General features: G+C 33.8%; 1 protein-coding gene across 3 annotated transcripts in view; it reads left to right on the top strand.

Moving 5' to 3' along the window:
- MGAT4C (MGAT4 family member C) overlaps nt 1-24,496 on the top strand; it is a 1,006,121-nt gene that overhangs the window by 867,802 nt on the left and 113,823 nt on the right. For all 3 annotated transcript variants that reach the window (XM_035721958.1, XM_035721959.1, XM_035721960.1), the window contains 2 exons: nt 8,313-8,368; nt 14,052-14,135. The gene's annotated coding sequence lies outside the window, so the exon portion shown is untranslated. The remainder of the gene's footprint in view (nt 1-8,312; nt 8,369-14,051; nt 14,136-24,496) is intronic.

Raw genomic sequence — 24,496 nt, forward strand, 5'->3', positions numbered from 1 at the left:
CTTATTTATGATTCTTTTTACTGCCCACAGCTTGAGTAATATATATATATATATATATATATATATATATATATATATATATATATATATATATATATATATGTGATCTGGTAGGAGAAAGGAAATCTTAAAAGTGTAGTTTCATGGCATTACTTAATTCAGTCCACACTGATGGCCCTGGGCCTACCTCTGCATAGCCTCCATTCTGCACCTGGACACCGTCTCCTTCGTGGACACTGCCTGAAGAATATTTTCCTTGACTTCTGAGAGATCAAGATCAAGGTGTACATGGCCACCTGCCACATCCCCGTGGCCCCCCAGCTTGAGGCTGGGCACAGGTCCTATGCATCTACCACTAAGCAGCCTCTCTGCCCTCATTCATGATGCTGCCCTCTTTGCCCTCCAACACCTGCAGTTTGCCTATCAGCCCTGTTTTGATTCTCAAACTCTGACCATGCTACCACCTTGCCTGAGACTGCGCATCTCTGGAGGTTGTGACAGAGCACTCAAGAGGAATGCCTCCAGATGTTACCCCAGGAGTCCCACCATACACATACACATATACAACTCAGAGAGGGAGGTCCTGGGTCTCTCAAGTTCAGTGCTATAGGCCTGGGATGAGACACGGACTGAGTGTGGGGGAGGATGTGTGTTTTTAGCCCCAGAAACAGACTTGTTTACCCAGCAAAACAAAATAAAAAGTGTAGTTTCATGGCATTACTATTTATTACTTTTTGAAGTTTGGGATTGTTAATGTACTTTAATGTACTCAGTTATCCAAAAGTATCCAGTAGATTTGTCCTTGGTGATTTGAGATACCATGAATGATAACCTCACATGTAATAAAAGTTTCTTTTTCTGAGTTCAGCTGAAATATCTCAATGAGGACAAGCCTGTTATTAGATCTTCACATATGACAAAAAGCTTTCTGTCAGCCACTCTTTCCCTCTCCACTGTCCATCATCCTAGCCTAGGAGATCAGCACTCTTCTCCTTTGAATGCATTAGTCATTCATGAATAATGACATAAAAGCTTAGCAATGCTCCAGAAAGAGCCTTTTATGATACTTTTCTGACAGCCATTAGTATCTATAACAACTCAGCAGTTTTTAATTTTCTTTTATAAAAGGACAAGTTGTAACTACATGACAAAATGGCATGGGGTCCAAAGCTATTACCAGTTTCATTAGTGAGGGTAAGAAAGGAAAAAAAGAAAAATGAGCTATACTACTATCAGACACATGAAACCTTTGATTAAAAATATATATATAAAACAACTTTTTGGGGGAGTGAAGGGTCATTGAATTTATAAACATTAATTATAACAAAAAAATCACACAATATAAAAAAAGGCTTTATTTTTCTATCTAAATCTTTTGGGTATTTCAAGAAATTAAAAACTTTAAAATTTATGTTATCTAAATTTTGAAGTTAATGTTGGTTTTAACAAAGTTATGTACTTCCATAACAGTTTTGGAAAAAGTACCATTGAAACAAAAATATAGAATAAAAATTACTCGTTAACCAAAGAAAATATTACTTTTTGGAACTATATTTGTGAATCATTTCAGCAAGAATGTTAAAAATAAGCAAAATAGTATTTGAATCTAAGTGAGGCTATCAAATTGGAAAAACAAAAATGGTCACAATTATTTTAGTTACATAGTTATATACAACATAATCAGGATTATTTTGTCTATTACATATTACTTTCTTTTCTTGAATTTAAGAAAAATGGAAAATTCAAACATAGCAGTTAAACTTTTTGGGTTTCTCATAAATATTTTATAGCAAAATAATAATGGGAATAAAATCTTTTCAGTTTGGAATAAAATCTAGATTTAAGAGCTGAATTGCATATCATTAAGTTCTCCACAAATGAGATATTTTACTTTGTTTTGTTTTTTTTCTAATTGAATATGTATCTTCCAAAAGAACCAGGTCAATACCATTAATAAACTGCTTTCAGATTTTTTTCCTCCTTAAGTAGATTTCATCTTTCTTACTTATCTGAATGTTTATTAACGAAGATTTATTAGGACCCAAACTTTGTTTTTCATTGTGAATTCCAGCTTCCTTTTGGATTTTTACAGAAAAAGATTTTGGATCCATGTACAATGTAGGTAGTTACAGAATAAACTGCATTATAATAAGCATAACAAGTCAACATAATAAGCACTGACTTAATTCTATTTATGACTGTTATAGTCATAACAGTAACCGTGATTATCCTTAGATATTATGCAAGAGCATATAAGGAAAATGATTTGTCCATCTAGACTATCATACTTTTTCAATTAGGGGAAGATCTTCAAATGTTTTTTTCACATAAACTCATTTGTTCCTAAATTTTTCCAAAAGTTTAGAAGGCAGCAGAGGTAGTCATGTCCTCATTTACAAGTAAGGAGGCTATAGGTTTTGATGGGTGACAGACTACTGTCATGCTTAACTACTTATTCCCAATCTCTTTGCTGGAAATTCTCTTAGCTACAATTAAAAGGCAATCTGATCTAATAAAAAAGTGAGCAAATCAATGAATCTGTACTTTATAAGTATATATTGTCTGCCAAATTCTTTCTAATAGATGATGATTATAGAAGAAAGAGACTTGCATATGTTTGTATGAGAATCTATTGGAGATATATTTTATTATTAGCAGAATTACACAGAGATGCTAAGCCAAAGATTCAGGTGCTTTATCTAGGGAAAAAGAAAAAAAAGAAAAAAAAAAAAACAAGAAAAAAGGGAGAGGACCTATGCAGTGTATAGAGGAGGAGTTAACAATTGAAACATGTGAATCTTCTTTATAGAATGTAGAATAATTATCATAACATCCACAAATTTAATTTTCTATACCAAGCATATCTTATAGACTAAGGTTTAAATTCAATTTCCTATCATAATGTATTTTTAAAAAGCAATGATCTCTATGAGCTTCATGGTTAAAAGCCATTTTCTGAGATATTTTAAAAAAGAAAGATATGTCATTTAAATAGATGAATACTTCCGACTCCTGTCTTTTTGATAAATATAAAAGAGAACATAATTATGATAACAACAAGGAAGAATGTATATTTTTCACACAAAATCCCACCCCTTGCCCAGTTTAGTCTCCTTGTTCATTGTGCTATTCTGATCTACACTGAATACCTCCAAATCTTCCTGGGAATTGTAATAAACAGCACAGCACTTTGGATTCTCCAAACTCTATGTTAATAAAAAGTTATCCTCTCCTGGACTTTCATCAAGTACCATATTCGATTTATATTGCTTTATTTTATTTTTTTCCCAGAGACAATGAGTTAATCATTGTCAAGTTAAGGCACACATTTGTACATACAAGGCTTATTTACTGTCATACATGTATTGTCCTATGGAGTCACACCCCAATTCTGTATTTGCATTCTCTTTATAAAAATCCACTTAAAGTAGTTGGTTTCTTTGGCTCTTGTATATATTTGCTTTTGTATGTATTTGCAAAGATAAATAGTATTATGTTATAATTTGTCTTTGTTATTTCATAAATTACCAGCCCTATTGAGATATAATTTACATGCCATAAAATTTACCTATTTTCAGTGTGCATTTCAATGAATTTTAGTATATTTATAGAGTTGTACAAACATCATCACAATTTAATTTTAGAATGTTTCTAAACTTGTGCCCATTTATAATCACTCCCCATTTCTATCCCTAGCCCTTAGAACCATTAATCTGTTTCTATAAATTTGTATTTTGAGGGAATTCTACATAAATAAATCCTGTAATATGATTTTAAGGAACAATTTTGCTATATAGAAAGCATGCATTTACAACATTTATCAATTCTCTTATATATAGACATCTATGCTACCTCTAATCTAGTGCCTTGCTATCAAAACCAATGCTGCATTGGTTCACTTCTTCACTTTTTTTTCCCTCAGGCATTTCTGAAGAACACACGGAAGGTTTCTTAGTCATTGGGTATACAAATACATATTTTAACTAAAGATTACCAAATTTTCTACAAAAAATCCATATCAATATACATATCTGCCAGCAGTTTATGAGGCTAATTGGTTCCAAACATCACCAAATTTGGTAGTATTGGATTTAAAAAAATGATGATTTTATCAGTATAATGTTATTATTGTTTTAATTTTTAATTGTTACATTAATAGTAAATGGAATATCCTCTTGTACACTTATTAGCCATTCAGGTTTCTCATTCAGTTGGTTTCATATTAATACTCTTCTATTTTACTATTGCATTTCCTATTCGTCCTTTTTTTTTTCAGAGAAGGAGAGAAGGGGTTAGGGGCAGAAGGAGGGGAAAAGAGGGAATCTCCACACCCAACACATAGCCCTACATGGGGCTCGATCTCACAACCTTGAGGTCATGACCTGAGCTAAAATCAAGGATCAGATGCTTAACCGTCTGAGCCACCCAGGCACTCCTGCATTTCCAATTCCTAAATGCTATTGCATTTCTGTTATTTGCAAGAGTATCTCTATATATTCCAGTATTAATTCATGTTGTGTCAAATAGCTTCTCCCAATTTATCACTTAGTATTGTTAGCATTAATACCACAACTTTGAGCATAATAAGTCAATTTGTATTTATGTCTTTCTATACTTCTTTTATACAAAATTGTGCAAACATGACTATGGAACAAACAATTAATAAAGGCACTTTTTTTACACACTTAGAAAAACACTTAAACTCAAAGAGTCAGCAGATGATTCTCTCAAGCAGAGAATTGTGGAGAACAGGTTACTATGTGTCAGAACTAAGGAAATAGTAGACTCAGCCAAAAAAAATAAAAAATAAAAAATGAGTCTATTAAGACAATAAAAATGTGGACAGTGCCATACTTAGAGATAAATGTGTAATTTGACTTAATTTGACATATCGATTTGGAATCCCTTTGAGGTTGGAAATAATGGCATTTAACACTATCAATTTTTCATTTGTGTTTTACTTAAAAGAACATTTTTACAAATATTGTTAAGTGTTTTATATATTTCACTAGATTGTGGAAAAACTGATCAGAAGAAGAGTTATTCTAGGACAAAAGTTTAATAGGAAACTTCAGGCAAAAAATAAAAGTCCAAACATTATTGAATTTCAGAATCAATTTATACTGCCAAAAAGAAAGTTCATATTCTACTTAGCATGAAGCTACTCATTCTGTTCCATTAAAAGTCACTTATTATATTTGCATCCAAATAAAGCAACTATTTCAGGTGTTCCCAGTCAATCAGACAGTATTTATTGAGTATTCATTTAATACATTGATACTAGATTCAGGATAAAGAGATTAAAAAAAAAAAAACCTTCAGTGTTACAATAAAAATTTATGAACCTACACAGCCTAGCAATTCCTGAAATAACTTGGTGTGGAAAGCTGTCCAGAGAGAGATCAACTTATTATAACCAAAAGAAATTATGGAATGATTCATTTTAATCATTTGTGCCACATACAACTTACTGCCTTTTTAGTATTCCCTTTATTTTTTTTAAGATTTTATTTTTTTATTTGTCAAGAGAGACACAGCCAGAGAGGGAACACAAGCAGGGGGAGTGGGAGAGGGAGAAGCAGGCTTCCAGCTGAGCAGGGAGCCAGATGCGGGGCTCGATCCCAGGATCACAATCGGAGCTGAAGGCAGACGCTTAACAACTGAGCCACCCAGGCGCCCCTTTTTAGTATTATCTTGACTTGAAAATTGTACTAGATGGTCTTAGTCTTATAATTGAATTAAATAGGGCATATGATAGTTTTTATTTGAAGAATACTATTAATTATGGCTATGATATTAATGTATCCAATATTTTAGCTATATATAATATACAGCCCACATTGCTTATTTTTTTCAAACTAAATTATTTTTTTATTAGTTGTTTTGTGCAGACAGAAAAAGAAAATTGTTACATATATGACCTCTTTACTATGGTACTACTAATTTGCTTAGTAAATTATCCTTAAAGAATTAGGAGTCTAGGAAGATAAACTTCAAAATCTGGCTAGTGTCATGAAGCCAATAACAATTCACTAAAATATTTCAGCATATTTTTCTGGAGAACACTAACAGTGATTTTTATTTAAAGAAAGACTTTATATATAACAAGAGCACAAATGCTAAATTCATTATAACTTTGAATTGTTGCAAAATGTCCTGTCATTAATGAATATATATTACATCAGCTATTATTCAGATTATTTTCTCCAAGAAAAATATAATGGACCCAGAGAATACCCAAATGTACAATATTATGATAAACATAAAATTATGAAAGAATAAGAAAACTCACCATATCAAGAATATCTTTAAAAAGGCACAGTAAGATGAGGGTCACTGCTTGGGTAAGAAAAAAAATGAGTTAGTATTTCTTGATCCTCAAGCATAATATATACATTATCATTTTTATCATTTCTTAGATACAAATATTTCATATACATTATCCTACTATTTTTTCACCAAATTAAAAGATACATAGTTTTCACATTTTATGTGGGAATAAACTGAGACTCAGAGAGAATTTATTACTAAAAGAAAGCTATCCAACACAATTCGTACCTCTGAAACAAATAATGCAATATATGTTAAGAAAAAAAAAAAGATAGCAAGAGGGGAAGAATGAGGGGGGGAATCAGAGGGGGAGACGAACCATGAGAGACGATGGACTCTGAAAAACAAACTGAGGGTTCTAGAGGGGACGGGGTGGGGGGATGAGTTAGCGTGGTGATGGGTATTAAAGAGGGCACATTCTGCGTGGAGCACTGGGTGTTATGCACAAACAATGAATCATGGAACACTACATCAAAAACTAATGATGTAATGTATGGTGATTAACATAACAATAAAAAATAAAAAAAAACAAAGCTATCCAACAGACACATGAAAAAATATTCTACATCACTTGCCATCAGGGAAATACAAATCAAAATGATAATGAGATACCACCTTCCACCAGTCAGAATGGCTAAAATTAACAAGACAGGGAACAACAAATGTTGGTTAGGATGTGGAGAAAGGGGAACCCTCCTACACTGTTGGTGGGAATACAAGCTGGTGCAACCCCTCTGGAAAACAGTACGGAGGTTCCTCAAGACGTTAAAAATAGAGCTACCCTACGACCCAGCAATTGCACTACTGGGTATTTACCCCAAAGATACAGATGTAGTGAAAAGAAGGGGCACACACACCCTGATATTCACGCCAGCAGTGTCCACAATAGCCAAACTGTGGAAAGAGCTGAGATGTCCTTTGACAGATGAATGGATAAAGAAGATGTGGTCCATATATACAATGGAGTATTACTCAGCCATGAGAAAGGATGAATAGCCATGATTTGCATTGACATGGATGGGACTGGAGGAGATCATGCTCAGTGAAAAAAGTCCAGCAGAGAGAGACAATTATCATATGGTTTCACTTATTTGTGGAACATAAGGAATAGCACGGAGGATCATAAAGGAAGGGAGGGAAAACTGAATGGCAAGAAATCAGGGAGGGAGACAAACCATGGGAGACTCTCGACTCTGGGAAACAACCTGAGGGTTGCTGGAGGGGAGGTGGGTGGAGGGATGGGGTAACTGGGTGATGGGCATTAAGGAGGGCACACAATGTGGTGGGCTCTGGGTGTTATATGCAACTAATGAATCATTGAACACTGCATCAAAAACTAATGATGTATTATATGTTGGCTAATTGAATTTAAATAAAAAATATTGAAAAAGTAATAAATAAATAAATAAATAAAACAAAGCTATCTAGCCATTAACGCCAAGATTTGTGTGTTCCTAACTGCTTTTTCCTCTGCACCCTCTACCACGTAAAAGGATGAATGATGGGATGAGAAGCTTGAGAGAAATCACTACAAAACTAAGAAAAAGTCTGAATTCTTTAGTGAATAACCACGGTTTTATAGTGGCATCAAAAGCAATAAATACTACAGTAATAGTAGTACTGGTAATAGTAAAAAAAGTAAAAATGTGATGGTTGTGGTGGTGGTATTAAGAATAATCATAATAGTCAGTGCTGATTGCATCACATATATTCAAATTAAGTAAAATACAGTTTTAGTTCAGTAGTAAGTTTAATTCAGATGGGGGATATTTTGACCAGTTTACTGTAGTTTGTAAATTTAAAATGAACATTATATCCAGATATTAATATAAATTTGAATATTAAATAATGAATGTATTATTTATAGACTATTTCAAAGAAAAAATAATTAAGAACATTACTTCTGTCACAGTCTAAATTAATATCATAGTCCTGTATTTACTTTTTTTACATATGAATTTCTATTAACTTTCTTAATGAAGGAGAATGCAACCTGGGAGAATTTCATTATTCCATGATACCATAATACCATGTTCAGGTAAGCCACTGGTATTGAATGCATTGCCTTGTGTTTCCCATTTTTACAATATAAAGATATTATTTTTCTTTGATATAACCTGAAGAAATGCAGAGTTCTAAAACAAATCTTTGGATATTAAATATTGTTTTGTCCTTATAAAATTTAATTGAAAGCCATTTATTATATTTGGCCTGGAAATTGCTAATTTTTGCCTTTCTTATACTTCATATTCAGTATGGATTTACATAGTTTTTTTCTTTATTTTTGTTATAACAATCTCTAATATTTATTCACCAGAACTAACATTGTCAAGGAAATTAATGTTATTTAAGACAAATTTTAAGACAAAAATATTTCACATATTTGATGAAAACTATTCATTAAGGAAACATACAAGCTCAGAAACCAGCTATCCCCTGGGCTGTGGGAATAAAATTGAATAATCCCCCTGTTCTGGTGTGTTTGTGGAGGGGAGACTATAATTTTGTCCTTAAAGGCAATTATTAAATATATAGTATACATCACCAATTTTCATAACCTCATTAATATCACTCTTGTAAAAAAAAAGTAGTTTGATTTTGGAGTGTTCAACCTTTTTTCAACACAGCACATGTCGTTTCAGTTCTACTAGTGGACCCCACAAATTGTTTAAACCAATGAGCACATCCCATTCACTCTGATATTAGGATTTGTCCAGAAACCCTCTACTGACCCACTGAATGCTGATGAAGCAACATTTGCAGGATACTTCTGGAAGCTACCTGAATAGACACTTTCTGTCTTTAGTTGTGAGGTCTGAAATTGTTGCAGCCATTTAACTGGAACTGTGAATCACATCTGAGACTCTGATGAGCAGTTTAGAGTTATGGTGACAAAATCCTGGTCAACAGAAAAAAGGAAGAAAGCAAAGATCTTTCCAATTGCTCTCCCAAAATATCTAATATATTTTCAGTTAATACTTTTGGATTTTCCTAGTTTAACATATGTAAAAATAGTGAGTTGTGTCTTATTTATGTTCTTGACCCATATTGCATTGGTTATATAACTTTCAGACAAATGTTAAATTTAGTGTTAAGTAGGACATTTTTAGCTAGTTTCTGAAATTTAAAGTGAATTCTTTTTCTGTTTCAGTACTCCTTAATACATTAGTTTTTAAGATTGATGTTCATTATCATATTAAAGAAGAATTCTGATACAGTCTTTGTTAATACTGAAATTAATTCTGTCTAGTATCTTTCCAGTTTTCATCCCATAAGATTTTTCTCCTTTGATCTTCTATCTATTGTTTTGACAAATTATGTTAATAGATCACTAATGTTAAACAGTCTTTCTCCTCATTCATTTACTCAACTAAAGAAACTAAAGTCCTTTGCTTCCTGGAGCTTACCCCGTAGTGATGAAGAAGACATCTAAGTAAGTAGGAAATGTCAGGTACTGATAATTCCTATGGAGGAAAAAAAAAAGCATAATAAGAGGTATATAAAGAAAAACGTAGCTATTTTATTCAGGGTGACTGGAGTTAGGAATAAAGGAAGGAGTAAGAAATGTGGCTATAGGTTACAAGAACATTCAAGACAGGGAAGTGAATTCAAATGTCCTAAACAAGGAGTGTGGTTGGCTTATTAGTGAAACAGCAATGAGAGCAATTACTAGAGCCTGCTCAATCAAGGGAGAGAGGCAGGGGAACAAGTCCAAAAGACAGAATGGAATAGTGGTCCAGATCCCATTGGTCCTTGCAAGCACTAGAGGATGTTTCCTTTTATTCTGTATAAGACGAGGAACCGTTGAACTGATGAATGACAGTCTCACCTATATTTAGAAGATTATTCTGACTACTGAACATGCTCCCAGAGGCAAGGGATGAATCATGAGGGCTAGTTAATAAAAAGTAATACAGGTGAGATATGGGAGTATGTTGGAACAGAGTGGTGACTGAGAAGTTGTAAGAAATGGTCAGAATCCAGAAGAATTTTGCGAGTAGAACAGAACATCACCTATTGACAATGCGAGATGTGAGAAAACTAGAGTCAAAGATGAAACCAACATTTTTGCTCGAGTAATTGATAAAATGGCAGCAAACCTACAAAGAAGGAGAAAACTTGAAGGAGGAGCAGATTTGAGAGGAAAAAAAAGGGTTTAGTTATAAACCTGATTAGTTTAAGATGCCTGTCACAAAAATAAGAGGAGTTATCTATTAAACATTTACATATATGTTACAAATAAAACTCTAGAATAAACTCCACTTGCTCATTGCATATGATTCTTTTACTTGGTGCTTTATTTAATGTAGTGGTATTTAATTTAGAATGTCAAATTCTGTATTCCTAAATACAGAAATGATTTTATCTGTATTTTATTGCTTAATATAATATTTTGTTTCTTGTTCGTTATTTAGGGTATACCAAGGACCTGTGACAAATACAGTTCTAAATACATACTAGCCCAACTGTAGAAGGTATTTGGAGTTGAATTGGGTATAGAAGTCTGCAGAGTGGTTGTCTTATGAGCTTTATGCAGGGGCCCAATTCCTTCTATGGTGTGGCTGCACAAGTCATTATTTCAGTTCTTATCAAACTTTATATACAGAGGAGGAAGGGAAAAGCGAATTGAGGAAGCCCCTAGATAGTTTCATGGGCCAGGCGTATGATTAGCACTTATCACTTCTGCTCCCATTGCAATAGGTAGAACTGTTAGGTACTGGCCACACCTAACAGCAAGACAGTATGAGAAAAACAGTTGATCATTTTAATGTTCAAAAGTAAAAGAAATCTTAGGTCATTCCCCTGGTTTCCATAGTAATGAAAACATTTTAAAAAATGAATAGACTTATGATCTACTCGCTTTTGATTGGTTTCATACACAATCAACCACATTCAAAGTTCTTTGCATTCCTTTCTTACACTCCAAAGTTGCATTACATTCCTTCCTTTGTAACACGCTGCAGAGGCATGAAACTCCGGTTCATATTTTAAATAAAACGTTGTGTTGGTTTGGACTTAAGCTTATTAAATTGAATTTTCATTCTTATTCTTTCAGTACAGCTCTATATGTTTTGATATGTTTCTCTTTGTCATTATTTCTAAGCTCAGATCTTCCTCAATTTACAATGGGTCTCAATAAAGTCATCATAAGTTGAAAATATCCTAAACCAAAAATGCATTTAAGACACCTAATCTACCAAACATCATAACTTAGCCTAACCTATCTTGAACATAATCTTTTCACACTGGCCTACAGTTGAGCAGAATTATCTAGAACAAAGCCTGTTTTAAAGTGTTCAATATCTCATGTAATTTATTTAATACTGTATTGAAAATGAACAACAGAACAGTTATATGGGTACAGAGTAGTTGTAAGTACATAGGTTGTTGACCCTCATGATCACGTAGCTGACTGGGACCCGAGGCTCGCTGCCACAGCCAGCATCATGAGATGCATATTGCTAGCCTGGGAAAAGACCAAAATTGAAAATCCAAATTACAGTTTCTACTGAATGCAAATTGCTTTTGCACCATCATAAAATCAAAGACCATAAGTTGAACCATTGTAAGTTGGAGACTCTCTGTAATCTGCAATTGTACCTTTGAGATTCTCTTTGAGTTATTTCAGATACTGATATATATATATATGTGTATATATATATATATACACATATATATATATGAATTGATATACATTTATACATATATACAGCATATTACCAGTATTTGCTGTTTTGTTTTGATCATTTAAAATTGTGTTATTATCCAGCTTTATCACAGTGTCAGAAACTGTGATATATTATTTCTACATTTGAATTGGTATCAATTTTTGAAAATGTTTTGTGGATTTTGAAAAAAAATGTTTCTTCTAGGTGTATAGCACACCAAATTTAATACATATATTAAATGTCTTTTAGTAATTATATAATTCAAATTCTCTGTACTCTTCTTTAATCTGTCAAGAATTGATAAATTGTGAACTAGAGTTCTCCATTACACTTGCTTTGGTTAAAGTTTCTTTCTATTATCTGTTTTGCACTACTGCTTTATAATTTGTTATAGCTCTCATGCATTTTTTTCTTTATTAAACTTGGAAGGCACCTCATTTTATTTACTTTTCCTAAATTATTCTTTATTTGATATTAAATATTAATACTGACTTACATAAGGGAATTTTTTAAAAAGATTTGTTGGGGCACCTGGGTGACTCAGTGGGTTAAGTGTCTGACTCTAGTATTCATTCAGTGCAGGTCGTGATATTCGGGTCCTGGGATGGAGCCCCACATCAGGCTCTGTTTTCAGCATGGATTCTGCTTGTCCTCTCTCTGCTCTTCCCATGCTCCCTTTCTCTGTCTCTGTCTCTGTCTCTCTCCCAAATAAATAAATAAATAAATAAATAAAACATTTTTAAAAAGATTTGTTTAGGGGCGCCTGGGTGGCTCAGTTGGTCAAGCGTCTGGCTTCTGCTCAGGTCATGATCCGAAGGTCCTGGGATTGAGCCCCATGTCGGGCTCTCTACTCAGTGGGGAGCCTGCTTCTCCCTCTCCCTCTGGCTGCCCCTCTCCCTGCTTGTGCTCACTCTCTGTCAAATAAATAAATAAAACTCTTTACAAAAATATAAAAAAATGAAAAAGATTTGTTTAAAGTTCATTTTTAAACTTATTATTCCACTTTGTCTCTAATAAATACCATATACTTATTTTACTTTGTAATCTAATCTGGAAATCTTTGTCTTTCATAGGTAATTTTACCTGATTCTTGTATAGTCATAACTAATAGATTTAATCTTCTGTCTTATTTATTTATTTATTTATTTATAAAGATTATTTATTTATTTATTTATTTGAGAGAGAGAGAGAGAGAGAGCATGAGAGGGGGGAGGGTCAGAGGGAGAAGCAGACTCCCCACTGAGCAGGGAGCCCGATGTGGGACTCGATCCCGGGACTCCAGGATCATGACCTGAGCTGAAGGCAGTCCGCTTAACCAACTGAGCCACCCAGGGGCCCAGTCTTCTGTCTTATTTAAAACTTCCTATTTTTTAGCTTTATTTTATTTCCAATTATTATTATACAGAATTTATTCTCTTTGAATGAATAACTAAATAAGTTTTCTGATTTCCAATAGAAATTTTGAGACACATATTCCACTTCTTTTTAAATTTGTGCAACTGTCATTCATTGCCTTTATTTCGAATTATTATTATTTTAATTTAACATCATTTTTCTGTCTCTATGAAGTCTTTCCTATTTCAGGATTCTAGCTCATCACTTGAAATGTACTGGAAGTTTCTTGGTGAAATGTCCTTTCCAATCATGTTTTCAAAAACAGTTAGCTGTTGTCTAAAATGCCTTCTTATTCCTTGAAATAATTCTATCCCATAGGAAAGAATCTATTCTTCCACATGGTAGTCCCCTTATTGTTACGTATCTCGTAATTTTACCTTGTTTGCTTATTCTTTTCTGTCGTTTATCTTTATCCTTGTCTATTAAGTAATCTCATGTATTAAGATGTTCTATAACCCATTATATGGGTTAAGAAAAGTGAGAATGGTTACTTTACTGTTTGAACCTCATCAATTCAGAGATACAGCAATGTGAGAATGAATGAGACCCAAAGGCACTACAAACAGGGAGCCTTTGCTTTTTGCTCTAAAATTCTTCCCTGGGTAAGACATGACAGCCTAGAACTACCACAAACAAAATGCTGTTTATCTTTGATAGGTGCAGTTGTCTGTATCTAGTGTACATAGCAAGAATCCTGTTTGGTATGGTCTCCAATATCTGATGTCTGTTCCAGAGATGCAGGTAAGATTCAAATTTGTCCTTCAACATCATGTTCCCACAAAGCTTCTCATACACACATACCCAGCCTTCAGTCCTCCAAGTAAGGCAGTTTATGAGTTTTAGTTAGAATTTAGCCCACATTCTCAGTAAGAACAACTGTCATATACAAACAGGGAGTTGTGGGGGGTGTTAAGTCCATTTGTCATTCTGATCACATCTGTACTCCCTTTTGTAGAAATCTCTTCAAGTATATGAAATATGGTTATCATCTTTCCCCAGTTTTTAGAGAGAATACAAATTTTTCCAAAAACTAAGAAGAAATCTTGGTCCAAGGGATAATGCTGTCATGTTTAAAGGGAATTTTCTTTTGGTATTATGTCTTCTCCATGTCCGGTAAAGATGTGGCACTAAATGGAATATACCAAATTTGCTATATGACCTTGTCTCTATGCCAGGTAGAAACTGTAAGTCTTCCAAAATTCCATCCTAGTGCCCAAAGCACCCTCTTCCAGCTTTCTGAATAGTGTATCTACTATAAGACCACAGAGGTCTTATTTTCAAAAAGTAATGAATAAAGTAATATGCAGCCCAGATTTTATAAGCCACATCTGTTCCACTGGCCCTTAGAACTCCTCCTTCAAATTAGGATTGTTTTGTGTGCATATACAGAAAAATGATTTCTGTATTTCTTAATGATTCTGTTGCCTCCTGAGATCAGAAATTATTTTTTAAAACTCATTATATTTCACACTTATTTTATTACTTTTACTTCTATCAAAATTTCTAGGATGTGAAATATATCTTTCATTAAATTACAGTGTATATTTATACACTATAAATATAGTGTATAGATTTTCCATTATTCTGTACTTTCTTGATCTTTTCTGCACTTAGCACAGCACTCGAAATTTTAGCAGTGAAAATACTAGTAAATAATCACAACTGATATTTTTACATTTCATGATTAAATTTAAGGGTACATCATAGACTAATGAGATGCAGAGAATACAAATCTATTTTTGAGAACAGGAGATACACAGTAACACAGTGAGATTACATGTAATTCCCAGGTTATATTTTTAAATCAGCTCACAATGCAACGAATGTATAGTCAAATGATCCTTGAATAATTCTTTAATCACTATCAGATCTCCAAGACCTGTAAAAAGGCTTACACTCAGTTTCTTTTGGCGCATTTTAATGTGGTTCTAGCCTTTCTATCTGTGGAGTTATAGAAAATAAGTTTGGGAGGGACTCAAAGTGGAATTTAAGGATAATAATGGACTTTTCCTTCACTTTCTCTCTGTTCATTATTGTATTATATAAGTAAAATGCACCTATGCAGGGACTTCCAGGTAATTTTGTATTAGGTAGTTCAATAATCCTTCCTCTGCATTTTTTTATTTCAGGTTTTTATTCAAATTCTAGTTATTTAACATATAGGGTAATATTGGGTCCAGGAGTAGAATTTAGTGATTCATCACTTACATACAACATCCAGTGCCACCTTAATATCCATCACCCATTTACCCCATCCCACGCCCACCTCCCTCCATCAACCCTCAGTTTATTCTCTATAGGTAAGAGTCTCTTATGGTTTGCTTCCCTTTCTTTCTTTTTTTCCCCCTTCCCCTATGTTCATCTGTCTTGTTTCTTAAATTCCACATATAAGTGAAATCATATTTCTTTGACTTTTCTTTCTTTGACTGACTTATTTCGCTTAACATAATACACCCTAGCTCCATCCATGTCCTTGCAAATGGCAAGATTTCATTCTTTTTTATGGCTGAGTAATATCCCATTGTGTATATATACCATAACTTCTTTATCCATTCAATGGAAATCTGGGCTCTTTCCATAGGTTGGTTATTGTTGATAATGCTGCTATAAACATTGGGGTACACGTGCCCCTTTGAATCAGTATTTTTGTATCCTTTGTGTAAATACCTAGTAGTGCAATTGTTGGGTCATAGGTTCATTCTATTTTTAATTTTCTGAGGAACCTCCATACTGTTTTCCAGAGTGGCTGTACCCGTTTGCATTCCCACCAACAGTGCAAGGTCCCCTTTCTCTGCATCCTTGCCAACATCTGTTGTTTCATGTGCTGTTAATTTTAGCCATTCTCACAGGTGTGAAGTGATATCTCATTGTAATTTTGATTTGTATTTCCCTGATGATGAGTGATGTTGAGCATCTTTTCATGTGTCTATTAGCCATCTGTATGTCTTCTTTCGAAAAATGTCTGTTCATGTCTTCTGCTCATTTCTTAACTAGATTATTTGTTTTTTGGGTGTTGAGTTTGATAAGTTCTTTATAGATTTTGGATACTAACCCTTCCTCTGCATTTTTTAAATAAACTGATCAAGATATTTCAAAATTTCTTACATGCCTCAAAGATTTAATAAGATAACAAAGATAATATAATTTAACAAAGAATTACTCTGAGGACCCATACTTTGCCTTTATTCAGCACATATAATGAACTTAGCATAGAGAGATATTGTCATTAAATATGTGTAGAATGAATGACTTAAGCATACCACAATACTGACTTATCCAGATATAAGCAACAACAGTGAGATCTTACCGGGCACATTTTTCCAAATTATATTTTAATACAGCTATCAAATCATTATGAATCTCACATACTTCATGCAATGGGCTTAAAATATGTAAGAAATAAAATGTATTTGTGTTGACACAAATTATACAATTTTTGATGCTATATTATGTCTGGTTTTATCTGAAAGTTTCACAGTCACCATATTTCCCTCCTGACAAAGTGATAACATAAAATATAGCTAGTTGAAATCATTGCTTCATTTCTTTTTGAACATTTCACGATCATGTCAAGGTATTTTGCCATTGCTTCAGGTACTTTAAGACATCAGTACTGGAAAATCAGGGTTTTCCATTTATTGAATAGTATCAAAATTCAATTACATACAGCAATATTTAGAGAGTGCTAAGGACAATAGATATCTTTAGGCATATATTACTGTATGAAAGATGTAAGTTAAAGATTGACTTTCTTTTCAGAATGGTATTACCTATGTCCTGCTCAGGATTGGTGTATTGGGCGACCAGTTACTTTTTAAATAATCAGACATATATTAACTGTCCTAATACTACAACTATAATGAAGAAAAGTATTTGTAAATAAGAGTACTGTCATTATGTGCAAATTTGCATGCACATACACACACACACGCTAAAAGAACTTTCAACTGTTTGTCTTCCCTGTTTCTTGTTTTGTTTATTCCTCTTTTACACACTTTATAGCATCTAGCAGATTAATTGCAAGCTTAATGGAACCACTTCCATCTGATGAGGTCATCTTGCAGTGTTTATATTTCTGTAGTATACTCAGATGAAATGCTTGTGCATTGCTTTAGAGATGTTATGAATTAATTACTTATTTAATTAGTTATAACTCAAATAAGACAAAAAAGTGCCATACAAATTTTAAACATTTCATTTGTAATAACTTCTTGCACAGCTGTAATTATAAAAAAAAGAAAAGAAAAAGACGTAAGAAAAATATAAAGGTGCCACATAAAAATTATAGAAAATAGAAGATAATAACAATTACAAAAGTTTACTAAACTTCACATTTTACTTAGGATGTTGAAAGAAAAAAGGACAAAAAGAAAAAAAGTGATCATGTTCCTATAAGTCCCTGATTAAATCCCTGAATTTTTCATTATTTTTGCATGAAAAAAACAGTAAAATGTGTATTTTTGCTAACAAAAAGCATTCGTTTAAAAATAAATGCATTTACTTAAGTCTTTATGATTTATAACTTATAAACTTGAGTTTTCAAGTTACAACAATTATATTGCCTTTTGGGAAATATCTATTGATTTTCTAATAGCTATGAACAATGACATGGTATCCCAACATTTTATAATTATAATAGTAACTATAGCTTTAAACCTGTAGCTATTTTGCCAATTTTTAAATTGTTTCTGAGCGATTTCAATAAAATTAAACAACAAAGAATTTAAAAAGAACATATTTGTATCAGTGTCTTGCATGCCCCAATGCATTATTCATTTTTAAACATGATGTTTATAATCACAATTGTAAGATATTATGAAGATTAATGATTTGTATAACCCTTGAGGGAAATTCTGTTCCAAGGTTATAGATGGCTCCATTAATTAAGTAGGATCAATTGCTCATATATACAAATGTTAAAATGTGACCTACTTTTAATAATTTCACTTTGTTACATATATGTAGTTGATTATCTCTTACCTGCTTCTTTTTCTATAAAGATAACATATATTTATTTATTTATTATTTTTAAAAAATTTATTTATTTATTTTATTGAATAAGGGCGGGAGGGGCAGAGGGAAAGGGAGAGAGAATCTTAAGCAGACTCCGTGCTGAGCACGGAGCCTGACACGGGGCTCAATCTCACGACCCTGAGATCATGACCTGAGCTGAAACCAACTACATCACCAAAGCACTGTAAAGATAACATATATTTAGTTGAAAGTCTGAGTCCATGAGGTAGGGCTTGTATTGATTATTTGCATGATAAAATAAAACATAGACAAAACAGACTCAAAGTCCCTGTGCATTTGAATAATTTTGAGCAGTCAGAATCATTAGATACAGACAAATAGAAATAATATTACTATAGTGATATTATTCAAATGACATTGCTTTTTGATATTTCCCTAGAACATAATTTTTCCCATCCTAACACATTATTACAGGAATGCTTAATGAAAATGAGAGTTTGTTAATACTCTTAGAAGGTGGTTTACAGTAAATCCTGTTCAATGCATTTTAGTAATATATGTTAATAAATACAGCATAGCTAATATCTCATGCTTTAGTAATTTTGCTCTGGAAAGTGGATCTTTTCCTCTGGGTACCTAATCCACATCTCCAACTCCTATTAAGCAACACTGGTATAGGGGGAAAAAAATGAGGTTTTTTTTTTCCAGTTTCATTATTTTATTAAGAAAAATATATATATATATATTTAGAGAAAGAAAGCTACGAGCGAGTGCAGGGGAGGGGTAGTGGTGGTGGGAGAGGGAGAGAGAGAATCTTAAGCAGGCTCCATGCCCAATGCAGAGCCTGATGTGGGGCTTGATCTCACAACTCTGAGATAATGACCTGAGCTAAAATTAAGAACTGGATGCCTAACCAACTTGAGCCACCCAGGTGCCCCAAGAAATAATTATAATTTTAAAGTTCATTTTTATTTACGTTTTTAAATTTCTTTTCAAGTTTCATCTATGTCACTCAAAGAAAGCAAAACTATACAATTAATTCCTTTTCATCATGTAAATTGGCCTTTTTTTGGGTCCTATTGTTAGTGTAGACTTCTTATTTCATAATTACCACATTTTTCAAAGTCATGTCCCAGGATATGATGAGTCCAGTTTTGTCACTAAAAATGGCTCATGTATTGAAATCATATACCCTTTTGTGACTACAAAATTACCACTTAGGATCTTAAGGAAACAGGTAGAAATATTCCTTGTAGAGGCATATAACACAATTATATTGCTTTCCAGTCCTCTACTGTTTTGGTAATTTTACCAAAATAAATGGACTGCATTTTATTTGGTATGATTTCATTTTTATGGCCCATAAAATATCGTGAGTGATCTTTACTTATTTTCAAAGTCTGTATAAACCATCTTTTAAACAATCTGTTATAGAAGTGTGTCTAACTTTAATGTCATGAGCCCCTGGTCTATAAATATCATATATCTTTTTTTTTCATGATAAAAAAATGGCTCACTGTTGGCATTCAGCATTAACAGTGTCTTGGTGAGAAGGCACATCTTGTTGAGCAGGCTTTGATACTGTGTTTCTCTCACACACACTCCTGTCTCTATGGCTAAGTCTTTCATGGGCCCTATTGGAAAAGCACTATGGTGTCAGGGAGAAAGGTTGGCTGATAGTCATGGAATGTGTTTATCTTGCCCACATACTTCCTGAGCAACTCTTCTGAGGCAGATTCTCTCTGACGGGCACTAACATAAGACCCACACAAAGATCCATGGACTCTGTGCCTACTCTGGTGTCACCTTCCCAGACTTTTTCATCTATCAAATTCTAGTCTCCTTCCTTGCCGTATCTTGAACCAAGAGGACAGGCCATTGGCAACTTCTCAGAAATCATGTCTACACAAACATGCCTTTTAAAGTCCTTAAAGATCTATGCATTTTCCTTGGCACAGTAACATTAGGAAATGGCACTAGAACTCTTTGGGAAGTGATTGAAAAATATTGATCGTGTATACTGGTGATAGCTTTTCAGGCTTTCCTTTACTCACTAGGTTCTACTTACCTGAACTTGTTAGATGTAGAAACTGGTAAGGAATTACAAATTTCCATTTTGGTAGATGAAATTTGCCCTCCATTGCCAGTTTATGATTTTTCCTAGTTATATAATTCAAAACCACTCTAGACAGCTGTTCATCTCTCTCCCCACTAGGATCATTATGACTGACCAACCATCACCACAGGTTCCTATAGTTCAAGGCACTTTGACTGCCATTCTGACCATGATGTCCGTTACAGTGATGAAGTCCACCTTATCTTTGATGGATAAGTAGTACCATATGATCATTGCCATTCTGATATCCTATCAATCCCATTGATACTAGGGAAATATGTTCTTAACCCTGGTTTTTAGAAATCAGACATCCTGGGGGTGCCTGGGTGGCTCAGTCATTAAGCATCTGCCTTCGGCTCGGGTCATGATCCCAGGGCCCTGGGATCGAGCCCCGCGTTGGGCTCCCTGCTCCGCGGGAAGCCTGCTTCTCCCTCTCCCACTCCCCCTGCTTGTGTTCCCTCTCTCGCTGTGTCTCTCTCTGTCAAATAAGTGAATAAAATCTTAAAAAAAAAAAAAATCAGACATACTGAGCTGCTCAACGATGCCTGATTCTCATCACCTATACTTTCCTTATTGTTATGCTGAAAGGAGCTTTCTTTGAGCCCTTTGGGGAAGTAGTTTTCCAATTTCATATAATAAATCCAGTCTAACTTGTCTACATGTCTGTCACACAGCATCTATACTCTATCCCTATCTATCTTTTGCTTTTTTAGTAAATGGGATGCTATTGTTGAAGGGGTTAATACCCCTTCACTTACCATAAGCAGTGGGGTCCACATTGCTGCCTGGCTGGTGAGTAATTCTGTTCCAGAATCCCATTCTGAGTATTTGATTTCAATGGTCAGTTCCAGTACAATAACTCTTAGACTGAGTTTGCATCTCTCCACCCACCACCATTGAAAAGCAAGTGTTTGTGGACCATTAACTTAAGAATTGATCCAAAGGAACAGAAGAGAAGAACTAGAAAGAACAAGACAGAGGAGGAAAATCCATTACAAAGGTGCATTATTAAGTTTGTTGCTACACTAGGTAACCAGGGTTGTTTCACAGGGACCTTCTGATGAACCAAATAGAATGCAAGCTGAAAAGACAGTCAAAAATTATATTTTTGTTTCTGTTTTTATGCCCCAGAGACAAACAAACTGTTTAAATACTCCCTGATGTTGTTTGTAGGATATCCTGTATTTCTATTTTGCTTGATAAAGAGACTCCACTGTGGTTATAATACACGATTTTATGATGGTTGCCCCAAGCAGTGCCATCAGTCTTGTGTTTCAAGTACTGACAGAACTTGAACATTCCACTCTGGGGCCACAATGAAACCTGATTATCTCAGCCAACTTCATTAGTTAATGGTGCCAGATGCACAGCATGATGAAAATTTTTAATAATGATTAAAGTAAGATTATGATATATAGAACTTCTGAGTTCTCAATAATATACCATTAATATTACTTTGATAAATAAGCTTACTTTTTTTACACTAATAGAAAATACAAATTGATTTCATAATGGTTTAATTGAAACTGTTTCCATGATATATTTTAGAAATTAAAATTTTGATCTTCTGACACTCAGTTGCCTTGATTATATTTATTCATTGGAATTTGTTCCCCAAAGAACTGGTATCAGTAATTTATGATAGTTAAATCACAATAACTATTTATACCCATGAGCTTGTAAGTCATTGCTAACATTATTCCTAGAAAGATTTATTTCAGTCTTAAAATCAGAAAGGATTAGCTTCCTTCTAATCTCCCACCTTGCTCAATTTGTTCAATTCAAGTGATGGATACTTGTTTCCTCATAAGACAACCCATTGTATTGTTGGACAATTCCAGTTGAAAACTTTTCTTAAACTTATTAAATCAATGTTTATACAGTTTACTTAATAAGGACTGATATGTAAACTGTAACCTATAGTAATCCAGAATGTCTCTTCTGTCTCTAATTTAAAAGCTGAGGCAAAACTGAATGACAGCTTTTAATTCCTCCACTTCCTTCTTATCCAAAATTTAATCTATCCTCTGCCTCATCGGCTAAATTTTTTTAAATCATAATATTACCACTTCTCAGGAAGTTGGCAGCTTCTTAGTCTATGACAACATCTTCTTTTGTCTGGGCTACTTAGGGTAGCAGCTTCTAAACAATCTCCTTGCTCATTTTGTTGCCCATACTCCACCATCCACAGAGAAACCGAAGGGCCCATTAATGCATAATTCAGATTATGTAAGTCTTCTAACCCCTATGCTTGCTTCCCACTCTAAATAAAGTGAAATGCTTAGCTCCTTACCACGCCCTCTAAAGCCCTATGTGACTTGATCTCTGGCTACCAATTCAATCTCATTATCTGCCATTCTTCCTGCTATGCTCTGGTCACAAGATCCTTCTTGCTATTCCTTTGACATGTTAAACATATTCCTTTCTCAGAGACGTTCTCACTGCTTGGAATATTATTTCCCAGGTCTTCATATGGCTACTGTTATGGGTTGAAGTGTGTGCTCTTAAAATTCCTTCATTGAAGCTCTAATCCTTGGAAATCGGGCCCTTAAAGGGGTAATTACGATTATATGAGATCATTAGGATAGGCTTTATCCATTGTAACTGGTGTCCTTATAAGAAGAGAAAATTTGGCACAAACTCCTCTGGAAGGAAGACCATGTGAGGACACAGGAAGAAGACAGCCATCTACAAGCCAAAAAGAGAGGCCTCAGGAGAAACCAACCCTGCCCACACCTTAATCTTGGACTTCCAGCTTCTAGAACAGTGAGGAAATACAATTCTGCTGTTTTAGCCAAATAGTCTTGGAAGCCCTCGAGAACTAATATAGTATCTTCTCATTGTTTTAGTGTTATCCAAAAGATTACCTCCTCTGAAAGGTCTGCTTTAAGTACAGTATCAATGTAACATACACCCTAGTCACTCATTTTCTCATTGCCCTGTTGTCTTTGATAACATGCATTACTACATTGCTTCTTTTTTTTTTTTTTTGCTATTGTTAATGTGTTTATGTTATGAATCACTCTACAAGAATACAGATTCTTGAGGACAAGATTTTGGCAGTCTTGTTCACACAGTAGGTATTCGGTAAATGATTACTGAATAAACGCCATGTTAGAAAACCATTGCTCTATCCTTTCATCATATCACTTATTATGTCTTCTTTCCCTCAGTAAACATCCTTAATTTCTTTAATTTTCATTCTAATGTCATTCTATCCTGAAATTTTGACATCTTGTTTACATTCCTTTTTGAAATAATAGACTTCGTATATATTATTCTAAAGTGACTTTGATCATCACTGAGAATATCAGGGCTATTATTTATAGTGACTGAATTAATTAACACTAGCGAGAGTTTTATTTACCTTTTTTAAAACAACTGTTAATGCTTTTTATAATCAATTGAAATTTTAGCATTTTATTTTCACACAAACTAAAAAATAAACATTCTTCTAGCCTATTTTACTTTTGATTTTAAAAAAAATATTTAAATGCAAGATATATTTGTCTCATTAGACCAAACTTAGTTTTACCCCAAATTCGAAGTATTTGACTTGATTAACAGTTGTTCCTGAAAATATGCTACTTCCACTTTTCCCATTCCTGCGTCACTTTATTCTCTATCTATGGCACCTCTTCCTTACTCACTAAATACAGTTAACTCTAAGTTGCCATTCTTAGCCTTCTCTCCTTTATTTATATTATATATTGGGGGTAAATATATTAACTTGCTTCAAATGTCTTTGAAATTTGGCAGATCCATGCTAAATTTATATCTTACTTTCCATTGTCTACTGGTATCTACAAAATGTTACCGAAATGTCACCTATTCCCCACATCTTTAAGATTGCTACCATGGACATTTCTGATTTTTTCTAGTTGTATCATTTTCTTCATAAAACAGGAGTGTTAACAAACAGTAAAATGGATGAATTCTGGGAGGTTATCCGCTATCTCCTGGAGTGGGCGCAAAGATGATTTATAAAGTCTGCTTATTCCCAACTACCTTC

This window comes from Zalophus californianus, chromosome 9 (genome assembly GCF_009762305.2).
Source record: "Zalophus californianus isolate mZalCal1 chromosome 9, mZalCal1.pri.v2, whole genome shotgun sequence".
NCBI lineage: Eukaryota > Metazoa > Chordata > Mammalia > Carnivora > Otariidae > Zalophus > Zalophus californianus.